This window comes from Prionailurus viverrinus, chromosome B2 (genome assembly GCF_022837055.1).
Source record: "Prionailurus viverrinus isolate Anna chromosome B2, UM_Priviv_1.0, whole genome shotgun sequence".
Lineage (NCBI taxonomy): Eukaryota > Metazoa > Chordata > Mammalia > Carnivora > Felidae > Prionailurus > Prionailurus viverrinus.
In genome coordinates this window covers 86959388-86975796 of record NC_062565.1, presented here as the reverse complement: position 1 = coordinate 86975796, position 16409 = coordinate 86959388, and the positions used below count along the sequence as shown (strand labels likewise).

Genomic DNA, 16409 nt, shown 5'->3' with positions numbered 1-16409 from the left:
ATGTATTTTAGAGACCACGAGAGAGAAAGAGTAAGCGCCAGACAAGAGGGGCAGAGGGAAAGAGAGAGAATCCCAAGCAGACTCCATACTCAGTGTGGAGCCCCTCTTGGGGCTTGATCCCACCACCATGGGGTCTTGACATGAGCCAAAATCAAGAGTCAAACACCTAACTGACTGAGCCACCCGGGTGCCTCTCTGCATATTTTTAAAAGAAATCTTTGAAACTGCATCTTTTTTAATTTTGTTACAATTTTTTCCCATGTGCTTTTTAAATTTTAAAATTGTGTCAGCATGGTGAAGTGATAATAGTGTGTCATTGCTCTTTGTCACTGCTGTGCCAGTGTCACTGACTTAATAATTCCGTCTTTCCAGTGCTGATTTGGGTTGCTTTCTTAATCATGTTGTGCATGGTTACATACAATGATATATGTTTTTGAGCTACCTGGTTTATTTCATATTCCACTCATTTTTTTTTTTTTGCAATGTGATTGAAGCAGAGCAGCTCTAACACCAAGCTTTCCTATAAAATATTTGGACAGTGGGATAGCAATAACATGTTCCTTAGTAGGAGGTTCAACACCTCCTTCTTTACCTTTCAGCTGTTCATATCAACTTTAATGGTGATAATCATAAAATGAAAACAACAATACAATGGACAACAGCACCAGTGAGTGCTTACCACAGGCCAGGCATTAAGAAGAAGCTACCACATCAGCTCAAACCACAGCCACAATGCTTCTCTTCTAAGTCAGGAAGGAATATATTGGGAGGCTGGAGTCTTCATTACCAAATCTTGTTGATTCTACTTTCAAAGTTCTTCTTAAATTTCTCCACTTATTTCTACTCTCACTGCCACTGTCCTATTCAAGCAGTCATCTTTTTTGCTGGAGTAATAGAGCAGACATTTTCAGTTCTCAACTGATTTGGTTTGGTCTCTTAGTAGGCCTGCTCTTTAACTTATCTATTAAAGTTTTTAAAATTTCATTGACCATTTTTATTTCCAGAATCTCCATTTGGTTCCTTTTCAAATACATCTGTGGGTTTTTTTTTTCCTCATAAAATGATCTTTGTTCTTCATGGATTCTCTTGCTTCCTTGATCTCTATGAATATTTTAAACATATTTTCAAAATCTCTTTCTTGTCTGTTGGATCTTTATTTCCTTAGTATAAAGTATGAGTTCTCCATTTATGGCTTTTCCTAAGCTTGTCTCCATTGGGAGTTTCATCTCTAAAAGGCCTGGACATTTCTTGGATTTTACATGTTGCCGTTTCATTGTTAGCAGGACCCGGTTGGGTCAACCAGTTTGGGACCTATATGCTAGTTTCTTATTCAAGGTCTCTGTGCCTTATGGATACTGTGAATTTGGGTCTTATCTGTGTGCAAGATAAAGGCTTTGGTTCTGTATTGTGGAGGATAATTCCTTCTACTAATGGCCCAGGCAGGATTTCTGTCTGCAAATTAGTTTGGAGTTTTTGTAGTTTCCGTGAAGACTTAGTTTCCAAGTCAGTTGGGTTAATATCCTAGGATAGGGATTGCAGGACGATGTGATACGATTCTGGTAAGTTTTGTAAGAACCCTCCAAACTGTCTTCCAAAGTGGCTATTGGGTTTTGTGTTCCCACAAGCAATGAATAAGAATTCCTGTTGCTCCACATCTTTGCCAGTCATTGGTATTTCAAGTATTTTGAATTTTAGCCTTTATAAAAATATGTAATGCCATCTCATTGTTTTGATTTGCATCATCTTAGTGACATGCCATTGAGAATCTATTCATATGCTTATTTGCCATCTGTATATATTCTTTGGTGAGGTGCCTATCCATTTCTTTTGCTCTTTTTTTTTCTTTTGCTCTTTTAAAAATTAGGTTGTTGATTTTCTTATTGTTGAGTTTTAAGAATCCTCTGTAGATTTTGGATGCAAGTCCTTTATCAGATATATGTTTTGCAAATATTTTCTCTGAGTCTATGGCTTGTCTTTTTATTCTTAGAGCAATGTCTTTCATAGAAGTTTTTAAATTTAAAATTATTTTTAATTGTGGTAGAATACACATAACATAAAACTTACCATTTTAACCATGGGTTGCCATTTCACTTTGTTGTTTATATGCTTTGATGCCAAGAATTTTTATTTTATTAAAGTCTAATTTATCAATTTTTTTTCATGGATCATGCACTTAATGTTGTGTCTCAAAACTCATCACCAAACACAAGGTCACATAGATTTCCTCTCATTTTATTGTGTTAGCTACTCCACGTCTTTGCCTTTATATATGAACTTTGGAATCAGTTTGTCTATATCTACAAAATATCTTTCTGGGATCTTGATTGAGATTGCATTTAATCTATAGATTAAGTTGAGAAGAATTGATATTTGAACAATATTGAGTCTTACTATCCATAAACAATATCTTTTTATCTAGTCCTTATACAGTATGCAAGGTTGAAAAATTCCATGTAGTTCTAAGCTTTTTTTTTTTTTTTTTAAGAAAGCCAAGTACTAGGTCCTTTTCTAGGGACAGCCTCAAATCTAATCCATACGCTATGTTAAAATGCATGTCTTAATGTGTATATCATGTCCTGACCACTTCCTAAACCATAGTTTCCTTCTAATAAACTCACTGATACATATCTGAATTCTTCAGAAAACTACATTTATTTTTCTTGATTTAAGGTACTTTGCAGACTTTTTCTCGGGCCTCTTAAGGTGATCCTTTCCCCTGAGATTTCTGCCTTCTTCTGGATACTCAACTTTAAATTTGAGTTTAGATGTCATAATCTCAGTGAGGAGTCTTCTGACTCTTCGCTTAGGTTGAAGTTCCTCAGTTTACTCCCTGGTACTGGTATATTCTATTTCTCATAAACCAGGCATGAGAACCTGACATAATTTGGAAAGAGTACAAATCTTTATTTACTTGCATTTATTAAAATTTATTTTACAGAGCACACACAGTCACCAACATTCCTTCACAAAATCCTTTTTCCATCCTCTGCCAACACAAACCCCAGCTTTTTTAATATGCCTCTCTTCTTAAAACCATAAGAAAAACTCCTTTGAATCCAAGGAACTGTTAGTTTTGTAGTCAACACATTGTCTGTAGTTCAGTGTGTAAATTGACTTACCTGCCATTCCTAAAGCACTCCTCATTTCCTCCTCTGCCCATTCTCTGAATTCCCATCAAAGAGCTAAAAATCATGACCTCAGACTTCCAGGGAAGATGGCAGAGTAGGAGGATCCTAAAATCACCTTGTCCCATGGATACAACTAGATAACACCCACTTTGGTGTAAATACCCAGGAAACAACCTGAAGACTGACAGGACAGATTCTTCACAGCAAAATGTCAAGAAGAGGCTACATTGAAATGGGTAGGAAGGGTAAAGATGCAGTCAGAAGGCAAACTGACATGCTAGACTATCTCCAGGAAGGAGGGATGCTGTGGGTGCAGAGAGGAGAGGGGAGCAGACTCTACACGCAGCAGGTACCCACACTGGGGAAGACAAATCCCTATAATATTTGGCTTTGAAAATCAGAGTGGCCTAATGTCACAAATTCTTACAATCAGTGAGGCTTAACACTTAGAACCTTAAAAATCAGTGAGCATGGCTCTGAGAGAGCCAGAGGTGATAAAAATTGAGTTTCTTCCCTTAAAGGGACAGTACAATGAACAGTCCTGCTGAGATATAGCATAGAAGAGGAAGTTTGAAAAACACTTGAGGTATACAGGAAGATATATTTACTAATATCAGAGCCATGTGTTGGAGGGGCAGGGATCTTTGGGAGATGTCACCAAGAACACAACAGCTGGTGGGCAACATTTCCTTCTCCTTCCCCCCAGCCTGGATACACGGACATCTGCCAGAACCAGCTCAGCACAAGCACTCTCTCCCCAGCTTCCTGCAGAATACCCTGCCACCATGTTCTCCTGTGGACGAGCTCCCTCCAACATACTCTTGGCAAGAGTCCATCAAAGCAGCACCACAAGCCTGGCATTGTGCAAGCAGCCCTGAGAAAGGCTAGTACCACTCCAAAGTGACTTCTGCCTCAGGGAGAGAGGAAGATAACCACATACACCAGTATGACTGTGGCCCCAGCAGTGGTGGTGGCAGACATCTGGTGTGACTGTAGGCTCCTCCCAGCAGTGAAAGATTCTCAAGGGACAACTCAGGAGAATGCCCTGGAATTTGGTACGACTGCAGCTCTGGCAAATACCTGATCTGACTAAACTCAAGTCCAAGGCAGCCCCAGACTGGCCCACTAATAACACAGGGACCAAACCCTGCCCACAACAGACAAAAAAAGTCATTACATGACTAGACTGCAAGCAAATGCAGCACAACCAGCACAACAGAAAGCATGCAACACACATAGGAGACATCAGAAGTGGTTCTGGCCGACGGGGCATTACATTGCAGGGCACTGCAGGACCTCTTTTTCATAAGGCCACTACTTTTCTTTTGTTGTTTTTGGGATTATCTCTCCCTCTCTCTCTTTCTGCTCCTCCCTTGCTTGTGCATGCACTCTCTCTCTCTCTCTCTCAAAATAAATAAATAAACTTAAAAAATGATTAAAAAATTTAGAGTGCTATATGCATAAGATGTTACATCAACCTAATGGTAACCACAAGTCAAAATCTGATAATAGAAATACAAAAAACACAAAGAAAGGAATCCAAGTATATCACTAAAGAAAACCAGCAAGCCATGAGAGTAGAGAACAAGAGAATAAAGGAACAGAGAAGAACTACAAAAATAATCATAAACCATGTAACAAAATGGCAATAAGTACACACTTATGAATAATTACTTTGAATGTCAGTGGATTAAATGCTCCAACCAAAAGACATAAAGTGACAGAATGGATAAAAAAACAAGACCCATCTATATGCTGCCTCTAAAAGACTCATTGAAGATCTAAAGACATGTGCAGTAAGCCGGTGTAGTAATACTTGTATCGGACAAAATGGATTAAAACAAAGACTGTAAGAAGAGACAAAGAATAACACTAAATAATCATAAAGGGATCAATATAACAAGAAAATATAATAATTTTAAATATTTATGCCTACAACATGAAGCACCTAAATACATTAAGTGGCTAATAACAAACATTAAGGAAGTAATGTATAGTAATTATAAAATAGTGGGGGATGTTAACACCCCACTGATATCAATGGCAGGTCATACAAACAGAAAATCAACAAGGAAACAGTAGTTTTGAATGACACATTGAACCACATGGATATAACAGACATATTCAGAACATTCTGTCCTAAAACAGCAGAATGCACATTCTTTTTAGGTGCACACATTCTCCAGAATAGATCACATATTAGGTCACAAGACAAATCTCAACAAATTCAAATAGATTGAAATCATACCATGCACCTCTTCTGACCAGAATGCTATAAAACTAGAAGTCAACCATAAGAAAAAAAATGTGGAGGGGACACAAATACATGGAAGTTAAAGAACATATTACTAAACAGTGAAAGAGATAACCAAGAAATCAAAGAAGAAATTAAAAAATACATGGAATATAATTTTTACCTTCCATACAAACCAAAAAATACAAATGAAAATGAAAACACAATAGTCCCAAATCTTTGGGATGCAGCAAAAGCAGTTCTAAGAGGGAAGTTTATGGCAATACAGGTCTACCTCAAGAAGTGAGAAAATCTAAAATAAACCACCTAATCCTAATCCTAATCCTAATCCTAATCCTAATACCAATCCTCCTTTAGGAGCTAGAAACAGAAGAACAAACTAAACCCCAAACCAACAGTAGGAAAGAAATAATAAAGATTAGACCAGAAAGAAATGAGATAGAAACTAAAATCAATCAAACAAACAAAAATCTAATTGAACAGATCAAGAACCAGGAGCTGGTTCCTTGAAAAGTTCTACAAAATTGATAAAACATTATCAAGGTCATCAAAGAAAAAAAGAGAAAGGGCTCAAAGAAACAAAATGAGAAATGAAACAGGAGAAATAACAACTGACACCACAGAAATACAAAGGACTGTGAGAGAATATTATGAAAAACTCTATGCCAACAAATTGGACAACCAAAAAGAAATTGATAAATTCCTAGAAACATATAACCTCCCAAAACTGAATCAAGAAGAAATAGAAGATTTGAACAGACTGATATCCTGCAATGAAATTGAATCATTAAAAAACTCTCAACAAACAAAGTCCAGGACGGCCTCACAGGTGAATTCTACCAAACATTTAAAGACTTAATACCTATTCTCCTCAGAGGCACTTGGGTGGCTCAGTCGGTTAAAGGTCAGTAAACAAAATTAAAAAGGAAATAAAACGTATCCAAATTGGTAAAGAAGAAGTAAAGCTTTCACTATTTGCAGATGACATAATACTATATATTGAAAACCCTAAAGACTCCACTGAAAAACTACTAGAATTAATGAATGAATTAAATTGAGTAAGGATGCCGGTCACAAAATCAATATACAGAAATCCATTGCACTTCTTTTTTTTATTAGTTTTTTTTTAGTCTTTATTTATTTTTGTGAGAAATTGCACAAGCAGGAGAAGAACAGAGAGAGAAGGAGACACAGAATCCGAAGCAAGCTTCAGGCTCTGAGCTGTCAGCACAGAGCCCGACTAGGGGCTCCATCTCAGGAGCTGTGAGATCATGACCTGAGCCGAAGTTGGCCACTTGACAGACTGAGCCACCCAGGTGCTCCTCCATCGCACTTCTATGCAGTAACAATGAAGTAGCAGAAAGAGAAATTAAGAAAACAGTCCTGTTTCCAATTACAGCAAAAATAGTAAAATACCTACGAATAAACTTAACCAAAGAGTTGAAGACCCATGCTCCAAAAAGTATAAAACACTGATGAAAGAAATTGAAGATGACACAAACAAATGGAAAGACATTCCTTGCTCATGGGTTGGGAGAACAAATATTGTTAAAATGTCCGATATTACCCAAAGCAATCTACAGATTCAATGTAATCCCTATCAAAATACCAACAGGGATGCCTGGGTGGCTCAGTCGGTTATGCTGCCAACTTTGGCTCAGGTCATGATGTCACAGTGCATGAGTTTGAGCCCCACTTCAGGCTCTGCTGACAACTCAGAACCTGGAGCTTTCTTCAGATTCTGTGTTTCTATCTCTCTCTGCCCTTCCCCTGCTCATGCTCTGCCTCTCTCTCTGTCGAAAAGAAAAGAAAAGAAAAGAAAAGAAAAGAAAAGAAAAGAAAAGAAAAGAAAGTAAAATAAAATAAAATAAAATAAAATAAAAATAATACCAACAGTGTTTTTCATAGAATTAGAACAAATAATCCTAAAATTTGTATGGAACCACAAATGACCCTGAATAACCAAAGAAATCATGAGAAAGAACAAAGCTGGAGATATTACAATCCTGGATTTCAAGATATACTACAAAGTTGTAGTAATCAAAACAGTATGGTACTAGCACAGAAATAAATCCACAATTATATGGCCAATCAATCTTTGACAAAGGAAGCAAGAATATGCGATGGGGAAGAAAGTTTCTTCAACAAATGATGCTGGGAAAACTGTGGAGCTACATGCAAAGGAATGAAACTGAACCACTTTCTTACACTGGACACAAAGGTTAACTGAAATGCATTAGAAACCAAAGTGTGAGACCTGAAAACATAACCATCATAGACGAGCACAGAGGCAGTGATGTCTCCGACATCAGTCATTGCAACATTTTTCTGGATATATCTCCTGAGGCAAGGGAAACAAAAGCAAAAATAAACTATTGGGACTGTATCCAAGTTAAAACCTTCTGCACAGCAAAGGAAACAATCAACAGAACAACAACAGAAAAAACCCTACTGAATGGGAGACGATATTTGCCAATGACATATCTGATAAAAGGTTTTATCAAAAAAATATAAAGAATTTATACAACTCAGCACCATAACCAAAATAACCCAATTTAAAAGTGGGCAGAAGATATGAACAGACATTTCAGAGGCCAATAGGCAAATAAAAAGATGCTCAGCATAACTTATTATCAGAGGAATGAAAATCAAAACCACAATGAGATGTTACCTCACATCTGACAGAATGACTAAAATCAAAAACACAAAAATCAACAAGTTTTGGCAGGGATGTGGAGATAAAGGAATCCTTGTGCACTGTTGGTGGGAATGCAAACTGGGATAGCCACTGCGGAAAACAGTAGGGAGGTTTTCAAAAAATTAAAAATTAAATTATTGTATGATCCAATATTTCCACTATTAGGTATTGACTCAAAGAATACAAAAATACTAATTTGAAAAGATACATGCACCCTTATGTTTATTGCAGCATTATTTACAATAGTCAAATTATGGGAGCAACCCAAGTGTTCATGGATGGATGAATGATTGGATGAAGAAGGTGTTGTATATATATGCATTGAAATTACTCAGCCATAAGAAGGAATGAAATCTTGCCATTTGCAACAACATGGATGGATCTAAAGGGTATTATGTAAGTGATATAAGTCAGTCAGAGTAAGACATATACCATATGATCTTGCTCATACATGGAATTTAAGATACAAAACAAAGAAAAAGAGAGAGAAACCGAAAAGACTCAAGTATAGAGAATTGTTGGTTGGAGGTTGGTGGGGGGATGCGTGAAATAGATGAAAGGGTTTAAGGAGTGCACTTGCTGTGATAAGCTCTGGGTAATGTATGGAATTGGAATTGTTGATTCCTATATTGTACATCTGAAACTAATAAACCAGTGTATGTTAATTATATTTCAATTAAAATAAAAAAAATTAATTAAGTAATTTAGAAAAAGAACTAAAAAAGATGTCTAGTAATTGTCAGCATTCCTAAGGGGTTGGAGAGGGCACAAAGCTGCCTGGATACAGCCACACTCTGCTTTCAAGTTGTGGTTCTGTCTGCTTTCTTCTTTGCCGTTATTTCAGGTATTCAGAAAAATACCTGTAGCAAAACATGCACTCAATATTTGTTCAATAAATTACTAAAGTCATTTTCTCAAATATGCATTTCTTAGTTAAGTCTTCTTTCTCCTGCCTTTTGATTTTTTATTCATTTAAACATACATGCACATTTTTTAGTAAACAAGTTAACAAACATTAGCTCATGATGTTTTGTAAACTGGTTTTCCATCTTGATCATTATCATATTTTGGACATACTATTATGTCAATTAATATAAATCTACACAATTATCTTAAAAGCTGCATGTATAATTTTCTACTCCACCTAAACAATTTCTTAAACTTTTAGAAGGGTAGGCTATTTGTAATTTTTCAGTATTATAAACCATACTATTTTGAATGACCTTTTATATGCATGTTTGTACTTGCTTGAGAATTTCCTGAGGATACGTTTCTAGATTTAAAATGCCGTGCTAAAGATTATCCACAGTTAAAATTGTAATGCAATTTACAGAAAATTTATGTAAGTTTGTCCTCTCACTAAAAGTAATCTGAATTTCCTTTCCCACACACTCTTGATTAGAGGTATCTTCCAAATTTTCATCTTTGCCAGTCTGATAGGTAAAGATAAAACCATCTTATTTTTTTATATCACTTGCATTTCTTTACATGGCATGCAAGTTGTGTACTTTTTCATGCACTTCATAGGTTTTTGTAGTTTCTTTTCTTAATGCACTTTAATTTCTATCTGGTGTTTTTCACTTTCTTACTATTTTTAATTTAAAATTTACAAACTTTAAAAATTATGTGTAACTCTTTTCCTTTCCTATATGTTGAATGTTGTAAACATTTTCTCAAGTTTTCATTTTTCTTTAAACCCTTTTTTCCGTCAAAATAGCAATTAAGGAAGTTCAGACAGCCACATGGAGAGGCTATATGTAGTGTTGTGACTTGCAGTTCAAGCTGAGGTCCCAGGCCACAACTAGCACCAGCCACCAGTCATGTGACTTTAGATGATTACAGCCATCAGCCACCGAGTAATCTTCAGACACTGAGTCTTCTCAGCTGAGACCCCAAATACCATGTGAAAAACCAAGATGTTCTTAAAGTGCTTTATCCAAATTATTTATATATCAGGTGACTGGAATAACAGTCTTTCATGTTTTCACCCAAATGTAAATTTCCAGTCTTATCAGCCACTGGTCTCCTTCTAAGGAGTATATCAGTCTAGTCTGTCCCCAAGCCTATGAAGATGCTTCCAGCCAAGCCCTCTTTAAAGAAGATAGTATGGCATCATTGTGAGGACCTCCAATAGCTGAAGGAATTAAAGAGAGGGTCACTTCTCTCAACTGAGTTAATTAGATTATTCAAGTGGGAATTTGGAATTGGGGTGATGAGGGCCTGTGTTGTCAATAAATTAGAAAATATGAAATATATGGGAAAATAGTTAAGATATACACAATAGAGGTCCTTAAGTTCTCTAGTTGCTACATCTTTTGTGTCCTAGATGTTTAGATTTTCCTTGGTTCTGATAGTATATGTGTAATTAAAATATTTTTGTTCACTTGCACCAACTTCAGAGACTTTCATTTTCTTGCTACTAACTTGCTTCCTTGACTTTACTCATACCTTTTGCCTCACTTGTTCAGAACTGATTTTACTCATACTATTCTTCCTCTCTGGAACACAAACTACAATGCTCAAATCTTAGCTTCTTTTGTAAATATTGAATTTCCAAGGTAGAATTTATAACTTCATCTCTGGTAATTTCACCGTGCTCCACTCATACCTTTAGAACCAACTCTCCCACTGGATTTTAATCATTTGTGTGCATGTTTCTTCCCTCACTCACAATACTGCACACAGACAGAATGAACATCACTGATTATCACACACAGTGGCACAGGATGAGAAATTTATCCTATGACCTATTAAGTGCACATACTTTTTTATAATTCTACCAAAACCTGTTAGTTCTGGGAAATAGAATGTATCTCATTATCTGTTCAGAATAGATGGGAAACTAACATTCATTAAGTTTTATCACATTCCAGATACACTCAAAACCACCTGTGATCATAAAGGGGGCTTAAATCTATTTGAAGATACCTGCCATCTACCAACAACAAAGGATGCCCAAAAGGTGAAATGCTCGTAGGTGGGCCATGCCATAACCAGATTAACCATTCCAAGGAAAGAGAGTAGTTTACTTTTTTTTAAAGTTTACTTTTTAAAAGTAAAAAAGTTTACTTTTATTTATTTTGAGAGACATAGAGAGAGGCAGGGAGGGGCAGAGAAAGAGAGAGGGAGAATCCCAAGCAGGGTCTGCACTGTCAGCACAGAGCCCAATGAGGGGCTCGAATTCAGGAACCATGAGACCTTGACCTCAGCCAAAATCAAGAGTTGGATGCTTAACCGACTGAGCCACGCAGGTGTCCCAAGAGTAATTTACTTTTATATAATTTTATAATTATATAAAATTATGATTTTAAAAACAGTGAGTTATAAAATGAAAGATGCTACATTAATACTGAGAATTATTAAGTGTCTTCCTGAAAAACAAAACAGGCAAGTTAAATTCATAAAGTTTGCTGATGGCAGACAATTATCATTTATTCTTCACAGGAAGGAGAGGAAAAAGTGAATCGCATACAAATGAATGGGCGGAATTATAAAATGGGTAAAATGTAATGAAATACCCAAGAAAATGGAGAGCTAAGTACCTAGAGGGGAGAGAGGAATGGATTAGCATTAAATAGCAAGGGAAATTATATTTCAGGGAGCATAAAAATAAGGACAGTTTATAGTTAAGGGAACATTAGGAGAGTATAAATAATGTGAAATAAAAAGAAAAATGTAAGTTGGGGTAGGGTTTCTGAAGCATCAAACTATTAACTAGCTAGGTGACAATTTCTTTCTATTCAGTAGTGAAACTGACACAGCAGGAGATATGACTTTTCAGTTTCCTTAGTATTTTTGCCATTTAGAAATGGAATATGTGAGGGAGTTTATTCTATTTAAAACAAAAATAGAATTTTAAATACGGTATCATGAAGCTAGGTTTGAAATATTAATAACGTGATTTGCATTCTACCTCTCTGGAAAAATGTAAGCAACAGAATTTCCATGAAGCTCCAGGGGTTTGAAATTAGTTTAGAAAGCTACTAGGGCATGGCACATTACTACAAAATCTTTAAAAACTGTAAGCACCAAGATGGGAAGGAGAATGCTGTCTGATCTAAAAGGGAATAATCAAAAGATAGGAGGAAATTGAGCAAAAGAAACTTTATCCTACCATCCAAAAATTTGCTCAACAGTGACAAGGGAAGAGAGCCCCAAGGAAATGTTAAAAGCTTGATGACATAAATAATTTTAACCAGTCTGCATCTCACTGAATATCTCATTTAAAATCATGCAAAAAAAAATGCTGCTTAGGCTTGGTAAAGAGGCACTATGTAGCCAGCATTATTATTCTATGATTTGTGGCATCCATAATAGATCAGTTCCAAATAGATTGTACACTTATTATTGTTGTATCTGGAAAATATGAATGCATAGCTCAAGGGGAAAAGCAAAAGAGAATCAGTCATTTAAAAATTGTAGAGCTGGAATCTGAGAGACAACTTTGTGATCTAATTTGCTTTTTCAGATTAAACAACAACCAACCAACTGACCAAATAAACAAAAACAAAAACAAAAATCCAATACCTGAGAATGTAACTCATTGAACACCATGTAATTAGACTGTAGCAAAGCCAAAACTAGGACCCATGTTTTCTAACGGAAAAGTTAGTTCTCTTTCTAAGTATCCTCTGTTGGCCAATTAACAGCTTGCATTAACTGCTCAGTAGCTGAAATCCAGGCACAGCTTAGGCCTCCTATTGTCCTGAAGTTAATCTATCCAATGCAGCAAGTCTTCATGTCCTGAGCTTCTTAGCATGGCTTAGAGCAGGAGCTGAAAACTCAAATGCTACTGGGACCAGACTTCTTATACAAATTAACAAAGTAGATAGAGGTCTCTATATTAAATGCACAGAAATAATTCTCATTTGCCACAAAGAAATATATATGTACTATTTTCTTAAAACGTGTCACCATAATAATTGTTTTTTGCTTTTCTACTTTTTATTAGATTCTTTGAATTATTCAACACTTATGGCAGAAACAGGGTTGATATGCATTAAGTAACAGCAGAAAGCCACTGTGGCTACAGTAGAGTGAACAAGGCAAAGAGTGATAGAAGAAAATGGGCAAAAGAATGGCAGGATGACCTACTATTTCAGTTTGCCCAAGCCTGAAGAAGTTCCTGGGACATAAGATTATCATGTTAAATCTGGGGCACCTGGGTGGCTCAGTCGGTTAACCATCTGGCTCTTAATTTTGGCTCAGGTCATGATCTCATGGTTCATGGGTTCAAGCCCTGCATCAGGCTCTGTGCTGACAGCATGGAGCTTGCTTGGCATTCTCTCTCTCCCTCTCTGTCTATCCCCTCCCCTGCTTATGTGCTCTCACTCTCTCTCTCTCTCTCTCAAGAAATAAACTTAAAAAAACCTGTCATGTTAAATCTGGGAAAACCTTAGACAAACTGAGAGGAGGTGGTCAAGCTAGTGAAAGGAAACCATCTGATGGTTTTAAGCAAGGAACATAACATGACATGGTTTAACATTTATAAAGGTCACTCTGGTGAAGAACTGACTAGATAGACAAGAGTAGAAACAGGGAGACTTGTTAAGTAACTATTGATGTAGTCTAAGTGAAAAATGATGTAGTGTTTAGGGATAATTTACAGTGAGATGTGGTCAGAGTCAAACAGATACTTTGATAGCAGTGTCAGCCAACTTGTTGAGAGATTGTATATCAGGCATGAAGGGTCAAGAATGAGCAAGTGGACAATTGTGGTTCCCTTTACTGAGATGAGGAAAGCTGAAGCAGGAGCAGGTCTGAAGAAATTCAAGAGTTCGGATGCAGACATGTATGCACAAAAGCCTAATCTGTAATCAAGTAGAGACGTTGACTTGATCTGGGCCTTATGAGTTCAGGGTAATGTTTGAAGCTAGAGAATTCTGAGAATTGTCACGTAGTAAAGGAATATTTAAAGTTGATGGAACGAGGATGGTCAGAAGAAAAGAGATATGGGAAATGGGATGCAGGGAATTAAATATGAATGGGAAATAAAGCAGTAGAATGCAGATAAGATGAGGAGAATCCTTCAAAAAAGCTTGAAAAGGGTCAAAGAGATGGGAGGGAAAAATGCAAGTGTGGTGTCATGGAAACCAACAGAAGAAAGTATTTAAACAAAGAGTATCGAACAACTTGTCAAATGCTGATGAGATGTCTCATTAAGGTAACAACAAAGAGTTGATTTTTAGTTTTAGCAAGATGGAAGTTATCAGTGACTTTGACAAGAATAGTTTCAGTGGAGTAGAAGGGATAAAAGCCTGACTGAAATGGCTTTGAAAAGGGAATGAGAAGACAGGAGGAGAGACAACTCCTGTATCAAGCAGTTGGAAGTTTGTTGTGAAAGAGAAATGAGGCAGTAATTTGATGTGGGATATGAAAAATGGAGTATTTTATTTATTCATTATTATTTTTTTTAAAGTTTATGTATATTGAAAGAGAGAGAGAGGAAGAGAGAGAGAGAGAGAGAGAGAGAGAGAGAGATTGAGTTGGGGAAGGACAGAAAGAGAAGGGGACAGAGGATCCAAAGCATGCCCTGTGCTGACAGCAGAGAGCCCCATGCAGGGCTCAAATTCATGAGCCATGAGATCATGACCTGAGTGGAAGTCCGACACTCAACCAACTGAGCCACCCCAGCACCCCGACAATGTAGTATTTTAAAGAGCGAAGATATTCTTGCCTGTTTAAATATTGATAAGGGTAAGCCAGTTGAGAGGAAAAAACTGTAGAAGAGTGTAGAACCTTTAAGTATACAAAAAGATAATGGGATTCCGAATACACTTAGAGGACTGACTGTAGGTGGAAGCCTGGCATTTTATCCATTTTTGCATTAATGAAGGCAGAGGATGTGGGTATAGGTGCAGATAGATTGAGTACAGGAAATACATTCATACTAGAAAAATGAAAGAACAGAGCCACAGATATATACAGAAGCACCATCTGACCTTATGGTGGGTAGGGGAGCGCATGAGCAGTGAAGGTATTGGGACAAATTGGAGACCACATGCTTTCTGGAAGGGGGCTGCTGCTTCTCAGCTCTACACAAGTTTTTTTCTTTTGTTGCTTGATCTATTCAAGAGAAACCTAAAATGTGGATTTTAATGGAAGATCTTCCCTTTTTTTAATTTATTAAAATATTTATTATATTATTTTGACATGTGACATTGTATAAATTTAAGGTATACAGAGGTGTTACGTTGATCATTCATATATTTAATATGATTGCTGATCACATAACATTATTGAAGTACAATATTACTGTCTAAATTCATTACACAGTATATTAAATCTCTGTGGCTTATTTACTACTCCTTACAAGTTTGTACCCTTAAACATCATCCCCTGCCCCATTCCCTGCCAACTACCATTTTACTCCCTTTTATTTTTTAAATAGGTTTAGGTTTTAGTTTTTATATTTATTTTTTTAAATTATTTTTTTAATGCTTATTTAGTTTTGAGAGACAGAGATAGAGAAAGTGAGCAGAGGAGGCGCAGAGAGAGGGAGACAGAATCCCAAGCAGGTTCTATGTTGTCAACACAAAGTGTGACTCAGGGCTCAGTCTCACCAACCACTAGATCATGACCTGAGCTGAAACCAAGAGTCAGATGCTTAACTGACTGAACCACCCAGGTGACCCTTTAGTTAATTTTTTTTTTTTTTTGTAATCTCTAAGCCCAACATAGGTCTTGATCTCACCACCCCAGGGATCAAAAGTCACATACTCTACTGACTGAGCCAGCAAGGTACCCCTACAGGTTTAAGTTTTTAAAAGTCCACATATAGGGGCACCTAGGTGGCTCATTTGGGTAAGTGTATCTCTTCGGCTCAGGTCATGATCTCATGATTCATGAGTATGAACCCCATGTTTGACTCTGTGCTGACAGCATGGAGCTTGGGGCCTACTTCTGATTCTGTGTCTCTCCCTCTCATTCTGCCCCCTCCCTGCCCCTGCTGACACTGTGTCTCTCTTTCTCTCAAAAACGAATAAACATTAACAAAATTTTTTTAAAAATTCCACATATAAGTGAGATAATGTAGTAGTTGTCTTTCTCTAACTTATCTCACGTAGCATAATGTACTTCAGGTTTATTCATGTTGTTGCAAATGAAAGGATATCCTCCTTTCTCATGGCTGAATAATATTCCACTGTGATTTCATACCACATCCTTTTAACTGGTTTATTCATTGGTGGGCATTTGGGTTGTTTCCATATATTAGTGATTGTGAATAATGCTGCTATAAATATGGGAATGCTTATATCTCATCAAAATCCTATTTTCATTTCCTTTGGGTATACACCCAGATGTGGAATTGCTGGGTCCTATAGTAGAT

General features: G+C 36.7%; 1 long non-coding RNA gene across 4 annotated transcripts in view; it reads left to right on the top strand.

The window, feature by feature from the left end:
- The window catches only part of LOC125165454 (uncharacterized), a 256415-nt gene that overhangs the window by 100518 nt on the left and 139488 nt on the right, over positions 1-16409 (top strand). The window lies entirely within an intron of this gene.